This window comes from Oncorhynchus masou, chromosome 17 (genome assembly GCF_036934945.1).
Source record: "Oncorhynchus masou masou isolate Uvic2021 chromosome 17, UVic_Omas_1.1, whole genome shotgun sequence".
Lineage (NCBI taxonomy): Eukaryota > Metazoa > Chordata > Actinopteri > Salmoniformes > Salmonidae > Oncorhynchus > Oncorhynchus masou.
Window position 1 is genome coordinate 320,080 of NC_088228.1, and position 14,382 is coordinate 334,461.

At 51.3% G+C, this 14,382-nt stretch overlaps 1 protein-coding gene and 1 pseudogene across 1 annotated transcript in view; one reads left to right on the forward strand and one right to left on the reverse strand.

Annotated features, from left to right (window-relative positions):
- The window catches only part of myom1a (myomesin 1a (skelemin)), a 151,140-nt gene that overhangs the window by 11,174 nt on the left and 125,584 nt on the right, over positions 1-14,382 (reverse strand). The window lies entirely within an intron of this gene.
- LOC135558283 (uncharacterized) lies at positions 11,194-13,194 on the forward strand (annotated as a pseudogene).

Sequence of the window (14,382 nt, forward strand, 5' to 3'; positions counted from 1 at the left end):
AAATGGCCACCCAGACAATTTGCATTGCCCCCCCACCCCTCTTTTATGCTGCTCTCTGTTATTTTCTATGCATATTTATTTTCTATGCAATTTAATAACTCTACCTACATGTACATATTACCACATTGACTCTGTACCGGTAGCCCCTGTATATATAGCCTCCCTATTGTTATTTTATTGCTGCTATTTAATTATTTGTTACTTTTATTTATTATTTTTGGGGGTTATTTTTCTTAAAACTGCATTGTTGGTTAAGGGCTTGTAAGTAAGCATTTCACTGTAAGGTCTACACCTGTTGTATCATCAGTGAGAAAGAATCCTTCAAATAAATAAAAAATACACTTACTGTAGCAGTTTTACACAGATCCATACACCTATGGGTGACTCCATCCTATAAACTATACTTCCACTATACTTCCAGGATTACTCACCCACAGATCCATACAGCTATGAGGGCCTCATTCTAGAAACTACACTTCCACTATACTTCCAGGGATACTCTTACACACAGGTGTTGGAGCATGCTAGATAGCATTGTCTTCCGTAAACAATCACTCTATAATGGAGATATGGCTGTGTGGGAACACTAACCCTAATCCCAGTGCTTAATTTGTAAATCGGGAGGTCCTGGAACAAAAAGTGAGCCGAGAGGGGGTTGACCTGGGCGGCTCTGAGGTACCGGAACGCATGAAAAAAAAGCACCTCAATAATATTTATGCTTTATCCAACAATGTGGTACGGAGGCTCCGTACAGAGGGTGTGATGCAGAAGCCAAATTGAGCTCTGTACTGCATGCCTTGCGCCTCCTGAATTTTGTAACAATGCGGCGTCCTCGAGATATTGCTTTGTATAGCCCCACATTTACATGATTGGTTGACAGTAGGTGGGGGCGGGAGGTCCTGTATCAACAGGAACTCACTTCCTTGACAACTTACTTCACAGCAGCTCTCCTCTGTGAAGTGCAAGAAATATGAATGCCCTGGCTTCTGCAGAGTCCGTATCCAGTACATTCTGCCACTGTAGACGCCGGATTGATCATGCAGAGCTTTAATAAAGCATTATTTTGGCTTTTGCGTAGTGGAATAGAGCAGTAAAGTAGAGGTGCTTTCAGAAGTTGCACACATGGAAAATGTTTCGTAGCTTAGGGTCCGGGAAAAATGTGGCCTTTTATAAACTCATTTCATACAATTCTACATACTTTTACATGACTGAATTTTGTTTAGTACTGCACAAATGATCAAAATGACAGGCTACTTTGACACTAACAAACTGAGATCAATAAAAACGACCTTGAATCCACTGATAGCTTAGGCCAGGTTTGTGGAGGAGAGATATATTGCACAATATGAGGAGGAAATTGTAGTCCTAACAAAGCTTTCCAGTTTCACTGACTCACCCAATGATACAGAGCTCACTCACCGGCAATGGCTGATGTGCTTCTGCCAAAAGCCTATATCTCCCTTGTTTTACTTTGTAAAACAATGCTGTTTCTCAATAGGCCTATTTGGATGACATATTTTGCTAGCCTACAGACAGATTAGTCTTCTCTTTTCAGCAGGAGCCATTTGCTTTCCAACCTGTGTTTTCCTGCGATTGTATTTGAAATATTGCAAAAGTCCTGTTATGGCTGCACGTTGTTCACTGATAAATTTGCAGCACTTTCCCAACTGTAGTCGTACGCTGTGATTGGACTACACATAATAGCCACAGCTAGGCTATTTAAAAATACATTAAAAAAATAAATAATAAGCTATTGATCCTCTGTGGCTAAATTACAGGCCGACTCCTGGTGTAGTAATCTGAATGATTTAATTTCAGTAACTCTAGTTATGTGAGACATTCAGTTGTGCTTCTCTCTTTCACCACAGCAATGGCCACACACCGTCTGTCTCTAGGCTACAGTGTTGCACCACAGCAATGGCCAAACACTGGTCTGTCTCTAGGCTACATTGTTGCACCACAGCAATGGCCAAACACTGGTCTGTCTCTAGGCTACATTGTTGCACCACAGCAATGGCCACACACTGGTCTGTCTCTAGGCTACAGTGTTGCACCACAGCAATGGCCAAACACTGGTCTGTCTCTAGGCTACATTGTTGCACCACAGCAATGGCCACACACTGGTCTGTCTCTTGGCTACAGTGTTGCACCACAGCTTTGGCTACACACTGGTCTGTCTCTAGACTACAGTGTTGCACAAACCATGAACCTGGGCCGGCTCAACACGAATCAATTCTTAGAATATCAGGCATGTTTTCACATTATGTTTTTTTAGGGGGCAGGAGAATTACAGAAGAGGCAACTCGAATTAACACTGATCGCTTTTATTGAAATTTTTACATTGTAAACAGTGAGAAAGGTAGCAGAGAGGTACCAGACCAGGGCAAATGAGTTTCGTACTGAAACAGTCCAAAACAGAGAGGAGCCGGATCCATCTTGAATGATGACTGCCTAACCCTATCAAGGTGTGCGTCAGTTTATTTATTTCTCTCATATGAAAGATAAGGTCCTTGAAGAGTTGTGTGGGAGGGGCGCTAGAGAGCGTGCTATGGAGTAGACGTGCTTTGCTAGAGCTCCGCTCCATTTTGAAACAAATTAGTATTTATCTTAACCTCTCACGACCTATAACTTCAAACAAATATGACAAAGGGAAAAGGCACCAGAAAAGGGAGCGCTAAACAAGATAATTTGAATGAGATAGACAACGAACCAATTTCAACGTCGCCAACCCACGAGGAGTTAGCTGAAGAGGGTAGCTTCCAAGAGTTCCTCACAGAGCCTATGCAAAATTACATACTGGCTGCCATAAACTCACTAAGCAAGAAGGTGGACACAAGGTTGGCTGATATCTCAAAGAGTATTGGGACTTTGGCCGAAACTGTGAAGGCAACTCAGAGAAGGGTGCATGAGGTTGAGCAGACGACAGTCGATCACGAGGCCAGGCTACAGGACATAGAGAAACAGTGCGCAACGTTCAAAAATGACAACAAAACCCTGAAAGCCCGACTGGAAATGCTCGAGTCGCATTCGAGTCGCATTCAAGACGCCAGAACATCGGTACATGTGGCATCCAGGAGGACACTGAGAAAGTAAAATCCACTGAATTTGTCTCGGAGCTGATACCGGCCCTGCTGGGGAGTGAACACTTCAAAACGGCCATCCTGATCGACCGCGCACACAGATCTCTGGCAAAGAAGCCGGCCAAGGGCGGGCCACCAAGGCCATTCATTGTACGGCTGCACTATCCCCAGACCAGGGATCTCATCCTCAAGCTGGCTAGTCAAAAGTTCCCTCTTAATTTCAACGGAGCCAGGGTGGCTTTCTACCCAGATCTTACCTTGGAGGTGAGGAATCAACGGAAAGAGTATGATGAGGTACGCAACAAATGCAGGGCGGCCAACATCCGATATGGATTCCTCTTCCCAGCCCGGTTTAAGGTGACAGTCGAAGGATCAACACGTACGTTTGACAACCCAAAAGAGGACCGATCTGTTCTTGACAAGCAAGCTCCCTGGCTGAGGATACAGAACGGCTGTGTCAGCCGGCTAAATGACCAAATACAGGCCAGGAATGTGTTTGGATTTCCGGGCTATGTCTTTCGATTAGAAGATCAGACATTGGATATGATTGATGAGATGTTGTGGCTAATATAGCATAGTTTGGCACATCATGTTTTAGCGCCACTCACCCCCTAACGTGAGAGTTAAGTGTTAAGTGTTATTTAATATTAGCGTATATGCGGATCATCTATAGACGAGTTAGTTCAAGCTGTATGTCTAGACACCCTAAGGTTTGTGTTTTAGCCAAGGAGTGCTTCGTTTGGGTCACTCAGTAAAGGGACGTGAGGGGCGATGTGGTCTGTGTTTTATGATCACATTTATTACTAGTACAGGTGGCATGACAAGCTCCCGCATGGTGGGATTTTTTTCTTCTGCGTTTTGTATGACAGCAACAATTTGCTCTAAAATAAGAAATGCCACATAGTGACAGAGCACAGAGTAGACCAGGTGGAATAAAGATAGTCAGCTGGAACTGTAATGGCTTAGGGCATGTGGTGAAACCAGCTAAGGTTTTTTCTCATCTTAAATCACTGGGTGCTGACATAATGCTTCTCCAAGAAACTCATATTAAACGCTCCGCTCAGGCCAAGCTACGAGTCGGCTGGATCGGTCAGATATACCAGTCTAACTTTGATGCAAAAGCGAGAGGGGTAGCAATCCTGATAAGGAAAAACATTCCGTTTGTTTACTCATCCTCCATTTCAGATCCTAATGGTCGGTATATTATTGTGGCAGGTACACTGAATCAGAAACCAGTAACCTTGGTCAATTTATATGGACCCAACTTCGATGATCCATTATTTTTTCAAAAGGTATTTAAGGACATACCAAATATCTCGGATACAAGTGTTATTGTTGGAGGGGACTTTAACTGTACGTTAGATCCTCTTTTAGATGAACAGCTATCAAGGTCACTTCAACAATCAAATGCCAGTGTCTGTCTAAATACATTGATGACAAACCTTAACATTGTTGATATTTGGAGACTGACGCACCCAACAGACAGGGATTACTCTTTCTTTTCATTAGTTCATAAATCATATTCCAGAATTGACTATTTTTTGTTGGACTCCAAACTAATTTCAGCAGCTGAGTCGGTTACCTATCACCCTATTCTAATTACGGACCACTCTCCTGTGTCCATGGTGCTGAAGCTCGACAATATGTCGGCGACCGTGGCGCTTAGACGCATACCTGCTGAAAGATGAGGCTTTTTGTCAGTATTTGAAGGAGCAGATTGACGGGGGATGTTGACGACTCTACCCTTTGGGAATCTCTAAAGGCTGTGATTAGAGGTTACATTATTTCTTATACATCAGAGAGGAAGAAACGCGCCAATACAAGGCTGAGAGAAATTGAAAGAGAGTTAGGGGAACAGGAGAACGTTATTAGGATGAATTCCTCGTATACAGTCCTTGAGAAGATCACAAAGTTAAAATATGAATACAATTCCAATCCTTTCGAAATGGGTGGGCTCTTTACTTGCTAGAACGCAACAAAGTTATTTTGAACTGGGTGACAAACCACATAAATTTTTAGCAAGACAGCTAAGGCATGTAGAGCTATTCACAAAATAAAAGACAAGAAGGGTAAAATAGTAACAGATCTGCAGGATATTAATAAATGCTTTGCGCAGTTTTACTCAGAGCTATACCAATCCAAATGCGATGCTAATGATCCACAAACTATGGAACGCTTTCTCGCTGAATGTGAACTTCCTAAACTAGACAGCGGGCAGCTTCTGCACTCGATGCAGGGATAACTTTAGAGGGAATTAACACAGCGATAGCACAATTTCCAAACAGCAAGGCCCCTGGGCCCGATGGATATGTAATAGAATTCTATAAGAAGTACTGTGCCAGTCTATCTCCACTTATGTTGCGAATGTTTAAACAATCCAAAGAAAATGCCAAACTCACGTAAACACTGTATGAGGCTACAGTAGCACTGATCTTGAAAAAGATAGAGATTCCATGGAGATGTCGTCTTATCGCCCCGTGTCGTTACTCCCCATAGAAAACAAGGTGTTGACAAAGATATTTGGCATTTCCGACATCGTACACCCGGTCCAGACAGGTTTTATCCCTGGCCGACATATATACTACAATTTGAGACGCCTTTTCAACGTAATGTAACCTGATCATAAGGTTGAGGCAGGTAATAGCTCTTGATGCAGAGAAGGCGTTTGATCGGATTGAGTGGAAGTATATGATGTCGGTTCTGGAGCACTTCGGGTTCGGAAAGGAATTTATTAATTGGATAAGAATTATTCATGCACACCCAATGGCGTCCGTGGTAACCAATCAGGAAATGTTGCAGTCATTCCGCTTGTTCAAGGGGTGCCAACAGGGATGCCCTATTTCGCCTGCTCTCTTCGCTATAGCCATGGAACCCCTTGCTACTCGCATTCGGGCATGTGCCGATATAGCTTCTGTTAAAATAAAGGACACACAGCACAAAATGTCCCTATATGCAGACGATGTTCCTTTGTTTTTGTCCAAACCTAAAACTTCTATTCCACCCTTACTTAACTTGATAAACACATTTGGCTCCTTCTCTGGCTACAAGATAATGTATCTAAGACAATTGTGTAGCCTAGAGCGATTTTCTAGGTTAGCCAGCCAGCTATTGTCGTTCTTTTAAAGTAACGGAACGCAATCAACCTTGCTAGCTAGCCAGCTAGCCCCCGAATAGCAGCACTGTAGAAACTATTACACTCGACGGAACGACTTGATTAGTGTAGTGTCAACATCGCAGCCACTACCAGCTAGCCTACTCCAGCAGTACTGTTTCATTTCAATCATTTTAGTCAATAAGATTCTTGCTACGTAAGCTTAACTTTCTGAACATTCGAGACGTGTAGTCCACTTGTCATTCAATCTCCTTTGCATTAGCGTAGCCTCTTCTGTACCCTGTTAACTATGTGTCTATCTATCCCTGTTCTCTCCTCTCTGCACAGACCATACAAACGCTCCACACCGCGTGGCCGCGGCCACCTAATCTGGTGGTCCCAGCGCGCGACCCACGTGGAGTTCCTGGTCTCCGGTAGCCTCTGGAACTGCCGATCTGCGGCCAACAAGGCAGAGTTCATCTCAGCCTATGCCTCCCTCCAGTCCCTCGACTTCCTGGCACTGACGGAAACATGGATCACCACAGATAACACTGCTACTCCTACTGCTCTCTCTTCGTCCGCCCACGTGTTCTCGCACACCCCGAGAGCTTCTGGTCAGCGGGGTGGTGGCACCGGGATCCTCATCTCTCCCAAGTGGTCATTCTCTCTCTCTCCCCTTACCCATCTATCTATCGCCTCCTTTGAATTCCATGCTGTCACAGTTACCAGCCCTTTCAAGCTTAACATTCTTATCATTTATCGCCCTCCAGGTTCCCTCGGAGAGTTCATCAATGAGCTTGATGCCTTGATAAGCTCCTTTCCTGAGGACGGCTCACCTCTCACAGTCCTGGGCGACTTTAACCTCCCCACGTCTACCTTTGACTCATTCCTCTCTGCCTCCTTCTTTCCACTCCTCTCCTCTTTTGACCTCACCCTCTCACCTTCCCCCCTACTCACAAGGCAGGCAATACGCTCGACCTCATCTTTACTAGATGCTGTTCTTCCACTAACCTCACTGCAACTCCCCTCCAAGTCTCCGACCACTACCTTGTATCCTTTTCCCTCTCGCTCTCATCCAACACTTCCCACACTGCCCCTACTCGGATGGTATCGCGCCGTCCCAACCTTCGCTCTCTCTCCCCCGCTACTCTTTCCTCTTCCATCCTTTCATCTCTTCCCTCTGCTCATACCTTCTCCAACCTTTCTCCTGACTCTGCCTCCTCAACCCTCCTCTCTTCCCTTTCTGCATCCTTTGACTCTCTATGTCCCCTATCCTCCAGGCCGGCTCGGTCCTCCCCTCCCGCTCCGTGGCTCGATGACTCATTGCGAGCTCACAGAACAGAGCTCCGGGCAGCCGAGCGGAAATGGAGGAAAACTTCGCCTCCCTGCGGACCTGGCATCCTTTCACTCCCTCCTCTCTACATTTTCCTCTTCTGTCTCTGCTGCTAAAGCCACTTTCTACCACTCTAAATTCCAAGCATCTGCCTCTAACCCTAGGAAGCTCTTTGCCACCTTCTCCTCCCTCCTGAATCCTCCTCCCCTCCCCCCTCCTCCCTCTCTGCAGATGACTTCGTCAACCATTTTGAAAAGAAGGTCGACGACATCCGATCCTCGTTTGCTAAGTCAAACGACACCGCTGGTTCTGCTCACACTGCCCTACCCTGTGCTCTGACCTCTTTCTCCCCTCTCTCTCTCCAGATGAAATCTCGCTTCTTGTGACGGCCGGCCGCCCAACAACCTGCCCGCTCGACCCTATCCCCTCCTCTCTCCTCCAGACCATTTCCGGGGACCTTCTCCCTTACCTCACCTCGCTCATCAACTCATCCCTGACCGCTGGCTACGTCCCTTCCGTCTTCAAGAGAGCGAGAGTTGCACCCCTTCTGAAGAAACCTACACTCGATCCCTCCGATGTCAACAACTACAGACCAGTATCCCTTCTTTCTTTTCTCTCCAAAACTCTTGAACGTGCCGTCCTTGGCCAGCTCTCCCGCTATCTCTCTCAGAATGACCTTCTTGATCCAAATCAGTCAGGTTTCAAGACTAGTCATTCAACTGAGACTGCTCTTCTCTGCATCACGGAGGCGCTCCGCACTGCTAAAGCTAACTCTCTCTCCTCTGCTCTCATCCTTCTAGACCTATCGGGTGCCTTCGATACTGTGAACCATCAGATCCTCCTCTCCACCCTCTCCGAGTTGGGCATCTCCGGCGCGGCCCACGCTTGGATTGCGTCCGCGCCTGACAGGTCGCTCCTACCAGGTGGCGTGGCGAGAATCTGTCTCCCTCGCCACGCGCTCTCACCACTGGTGTCCCCCAGGGCTCTGTTCTAGGCCCTCTCCTATTCTCGCTATACACCAAGTCACTTGGCTCTGTCATAACCTCACATGGTCTCCTCCTATCATTGCTATGCAGACGACACACAATTAATCTTCTCCTTTCCCCTTCTGATGACCAGGTGGCGAATCGCATCTCTGCATGTCTGGCAGACATATCAGTGTGGATGACGGATCACCACCTCAAGCTGAACCTCGGCAAGACGGAGCTGCTCTTCCTCCCGGGGAAGGACTGCCCGTTCCATGATCTCGCCATCACGGTTGACAACCCATTGTGTCCTCCTCCCAGAGCGCTAAGAACAGCAGGCGTGATCCTGACAACACCCTGTCGTTCAACCAACATCATGGCGGTGGCCCGTCCTGTAGGTTCATGCTCTACAACATCCGCAGAGTACGACCCTGCCTCACACAGGAAGCGGCGCAGGTCCTAATCCAGGCACTTGTCATCTCCCGTCTGGATTACTGCAACTCGCTGTTGGCTGGGCTCCCTGCCTGTGCCATTAAACCCCTACAACTCCATCCAGAACGCCGCAGCCCGTCTGGTGTTCAACCTTCCCAAGTTCTCTCACGTCACCCCGCTCCTCCGCTCTCTCCACTGGCTTCCAGTTGAAGTCGCATCCGCTACAAGACCATGGTGCTTGCCTACGGAGCTGTGAGGGGGAACGGCACCGCAGTACCTCCAGGCTCTGATCAGGCCCTACACCCAAGCAAGGGCACTGCGTTCATCCACCTCTGGCCTGCTCGCCTCCCTACCATTGAGGAAGTACAGTTCCCGCTCAGCCCAGTCAAAACTGTTCGCTGCTCTGGCTAATGGTGGAACAAAACCCCTCACGACACCAGGACAGCGGAGTCAATCACCACCTTCCGGAGACACCTGAAACCCCACCTCTTCAAGGAATACCTAGGATAGGATAAGTAATCCTTCTCACCACCCCCCTTAATGATTTAGATGCACTATTGTAAAGTGGCTGTTCCACTGGATGTCAGAAGGTGAATTCACCAATTTGTAAGTCGCTCTGGATAAGAGCGTCTGCTAAATGACTTAAATGTAAATGTAAATGTAAAAAAGTGAGTTGATGCTAATATCACGGCCTGTGGATATGCAATTTCTGCAATCTACCCCGTTTAGAACAGTGATGGACAAGTTCACAAGCCTTGGCATTGTAGTGACAAGAGACCTTGATCAGCTATTGAAAGCGAATTGGGACATGAAAATATATCAGGTTAAACAAAATATAGATTTTTGGAAAACTCAATCTCCTTGGTTGGTCGTATAAATGCTATTAAAATGGTTGTCCTACCCAGGTTTACCTCTTCCAAAGTTTACCCAATTTCATACCACAAAGCTATTTTAAGAAACTGGATTCAATAGTAACTCCATTTTTATGGGATAACAAGGCAGCCAGAATTTCAAAGAAGCATTTATGCAAGTACAAAATAGAGGGGGGCTTTGACCTTCCTCACTTTAAACTGTATTATTGGGCTGCTAATCTGAACATTGTGTCTTTCTGGAGGGAAAGTTTACCTGTGATGAGACAGAAGGATATGCCTGCATGGCTTTTGATTGAGCAGGCCTCCTGTCAACGTTCCTCACTCCCTGCATTTGTTAATAGCCCATCACATGTGAAAAAATCCACTTATGACTCTAACCCAGTCTTTTGTCATACGCTTAGGATCTGGAAACAGATTAGGTATTTTCTTAACATACACACTGTATACATTGACAGCCCAATTTGCCTGAATCATGCTTTCCACCCCGCATTGGATGATGTGGTGTTTTCACAGTGGAGGGAGAAGGGCTCACAACAATTGGTAATCTATACATAGATGGTCAGTTAGCTTCATTTCAACAATTACAGAGAAAGTTCAACATGCCAACAACACATTTTTTCAGATACCTCCAAATCAGGAATTTCGTAAGGACATATATCCTACAGTATGGCATGAAGCCAAATAGTCCTACATTAGATAGCTTGATCCTTGTCAAAACCCATTCAAAAGGGTCGGTCTCTAGACTGTTGACGTGCTACAGGCCCACATAGAGGTATCCACAGACACCATTAAAAAGCCCCTTGGGAACAAGAACTTGGGTCAGAAATCTCAGATGAGGACTGGGTAGAAGCTCTCAGGAATATAAACCACAGTTCAGTGAATGCCAGACACAACCTTGTACAGTTTAAGGTGATACACAGGTTACGTTACTCAAAAGTAAAACTGCATGAAATATTCCCGGACACCTCACCACTGTGTGAGAGGTGCAAGCAGGACGGGGACGTTGACCCCCTTATTCTGGACATGTCCTAAGTTACATGTTTACTGGGCTCTCATTTTTGATTACTTATCTAGAGCCTTGATAAAGTTCTAGCCCCAGACCCATTGACCGCTCTGTTTGGTACAGTTGATGGAGTGACACAATGGACTTCCAGAACATTCTGTCTGTGCGGCCCTACAGAGGACACAGGGGAAATCCAGAACATTCTGCTGCTGAGGACACAGGGGACATGCATGCCCTGCTAGAGGACACAGGGGAAATCCAGAACATTCTACCTCTGCTGCCCTGCTAGAGGACACAGGGGACATCCAGAACATTCTGTCTGTGCTGCCCTGCCAGGCTTAGGAGAGGAGCTAGATAGAGGTAGAACAGTAGGGGCTACAGAGCGATGTGCTGCGGCGTGGCGTGGTGTGGTGCAGCATGGTGTGGTGCAGCATGGTGTGGTGCAGCGTGGTGTGGTGCGGCGTGGTGCAGCGTGGTGTGGTGCGGCGTGGTGTGGTGCGTGGCGTGGTGCGGCGTGGTGCGGCGTGGTGTGGTGCGGCGTGGTGCGGCGTGGTGCGCGTGGTGTGGTGTGGCGGCGTGGTGGTGTGGTGCGGCATGGTGTGGTGCAGCGTGGTGTGGTGCGGCATGGTGTGGTGTGGCATGGTGTGGTGCGGCATGGTGTGGCGCAGCGGGTGTGGCGGGTGTGGTGCAGCGTGTGTGCGGCGTGGTGGTGCGGCATGTGGTGCGGTGTGGTGGTGCGGCATGGTGGTGTGGTGCGGCATGGTGTGGCGCAGCGTGGTGAGGTGCGTGGTGTGGCATGGTGTGGTGTGGCATGGTGTGGTGCGGCGTGGTGTGGTGCAGCGTGGGTGTGGTGTGGTGCAGCGTGGTGCGGCGTGGTGGTGTGGCGTGGTGCGGCGTGGTGTGGTGCGGCGTGGTGTGGTGCGGCGTGTGGTGCGGCGTGGTGCAGTGTGGTGCGGGCGTGGTGTGGTGCGGCGTGGTGTGGTGCGGCATGGTGTGGTGCGGCGGTGTGGTGCGGCGTGGTGTGGTGTGGTGCGGCGTGGTGGTGTGGTGCGGCATGGTGTGGCGCGGTGTGGGTGTGGTGTGCATGCGGCGTGGTGGTGGTGCGGCGTGGTGTGGTGCGGCATGGTGCGGTATGGTGTGGTGTGGTGCGGCATGGTGTGGTGCGGCATGGTGTGGTGCGGTATGGTGTGGTGCAACATGGTGGCATGGTGCGGTGCGGTGAGGTGCGGCGTGGTGAGGTGCGGCGTGGTGTGGTGCGGCATGGTGTGGTGCGGCATGGTGTGGTGCGGCGTGGTGAGGTGCGGTGCGGTGTGGTGCGTGCGGCATGGTGTGGCGCAGGTGCGGCATGGTGTGGTATGGTGTGGTGCGTGGTGTGGTGAGGCGTGGTGCGGTGTGGTGCGGCATGGTGTGGTGCGGCGTGGTGGTGCGGCATGGTGTGGTGCGGCATGGTGTGGTGCGGCATGCGTGCGGTGGTGCGGTGGTGTGTGCGGCGTGGTGTGGTGGTGTGGTGCGGCATGGTGTGGTGCGGCGTGGTGTGGTGCGGCGTGGTGTGTGCGGCGTGGTGTGGTGCGGCATGGTGTGGTGCGGCATGGTGTGGTGCGGTGTGGTGTGGTGCGGCATGGTGCGGTATGGTGTGGTGCGGTATGGTGCGGCGTGGTGTGGTGCGGCATGGTGTGGTGCGGCATGGTGCGGTATGTTGTGGTGCGGCGTGGTGTGGTGCGGCATGGTGTGGTGCGGCGTGGTGTGGTGCGGCATGGTGTGGTGCGGTGTGGTGCGGCATGGTGTGGTGCAGCATGGTGTGGTGCGGCATGGTGTGGTGCGGCATGGTGTGGTGCGGCGTGGTGCGGGGTGGTGCGGCATGGTGTGGTGCGGCATGGTGTGGTATGGTGCGGTATGGTGTGGTGCAGTGTGGTGTGGTGCGGCATGGTGTGGTGCGGCATGGTGTGGTGCGGTATGCGGCGTGGTGCGGCGTGGTGCGGCGGTAGTGCGTGGTGTGGTGCGGCATGGTGCGGTGTGGTGCGGTGTGGTGTGGTGCGGCATGTGGTGGTAGTGCGGCGTGGTGTGGTGTGGTGCGGCGTGGTGTGGTGCAGGTGGTGTGGTGCGGCATGGTGTGGTGCGGCATGGTGTGGTATGGTGTGGTGTGGTGCGGTATGGTGTGTGCATGGTGTGGTGCGGCGGTGGGTGCGGCGTGGTGTGGTGCGGCGTGGTGCGGCGGTGGGTGTGGTGTGGTGCGGCATGGTGAGTGCGGCGTGGTGTGGTGCGGCATGGTGCAGCGTGGTGTGGTGTGGTGCAGCGTGGTGCGGCATGGTGTGGTGCGGCATGGTGTGGTGCGGCGTGGTGCAGTGTGGTGTGGTGCGGCATGGTGTGGTGCAGCGTGGTGGTGGTGCGGTGGGTGCGGCGTGGTGTAGTGCGGCGTAGTGCGGTATGGTGTGGTGCAGCGTGGTGTGGTGCGGCGTGGTGTGGTGCGGCATGGTGTGGTGCGGCGTGGTGGTGGGTGCGGCATGGTGTGGTGCGGCGTGGTGCGGCATGGTGCGGCATGGTGTGGTGTGGTGCGGCATGGTGCGGCATGGTGTGGTGCGGGTGCAGCGTGGTGTGGCGTGGTGTGGTGCGGTGCGGTGGTGTGGTGCGGCGTGGTGTGGTGCGGCGTGGTGTGGTGCGGCGTGGTGTGGCGTGGTGCGGCATGGTGTGGTGCGGCGTGGTGTGGTGCGGCGTGGTGTGGTGCGGCGTGGTGTGGTATGGTGTGGTGCGGCATGGTGTGGTGCGGTGTGGTGTGGCGTGGTGTGGTGCGGTGTGGTGCAGCGTGGTGTGGTGCAGCGTGGTGTGGTGCGGCGTGGTGTGGTGCGTGCATGGTGGTGTGGTGCGGCATGGTGTGGGTGCAGCGTGGTGTGGTGCGGTATGGTGGTGGTGCAGCGTGGTGTGGTGCGGCATGGTGTGCGTGGTGTGGTGCGGTGGTGTGGTGCGGCATGTGGTGTGGTGCGGCATGGTGTGGTGCGGCATGGTGTGGTGCGGCATGGTGTGGTGTGGCGTGGTGCGGCGTGGTGTGGTGCGGTGTGGTGCGGCATGGTGTGGTGCGGCATGGTGTGGCGTGGTGCGTGGTGTGGTGTGGTGGTGCGGCATGGTGTGGTGCGGTGCGGCATGGTGTGGTGCGGCGTGGTGTGGTGCGGCATGGTGTGGTGTGGTGCGGCATGGTGTGCCGCATGGTGCGGCGTGGTGTGGTGCGGCATGGTGTGGTGCGGCATGGTGCGGTGTGGTGCGGCGTGGTGTGGTGCGGCGTGGTGTGGTGCGGTATGGTGTGGTGTGGTGCGGTATGGTGCATGGTGTGGTGTGGTGCGGCATGGTGTGGTGCGGCATGGTGGTGCGGCGTGGTGTGGTGTGGTGCGGCATGGTGCGGCGTGGGCATGGTGCGGTATGGTGTGGTGGTGGTGGTGCGGGTATGGTGCGGTGTGGTGTGGTGCAGCATGGTGGTGCGGGTGGTGAGGTGCGGCGTGGTGTGGTGCGGCATGGTGTGGTGCGGCATGGTGCGGTATGGTGTGGTGCGGTGCGGTGTGGTGAGGTGCGGCGTGGTGTGGTGCGGTGTGGTGCGGCATGGTGCGGTGCGGTATGGTG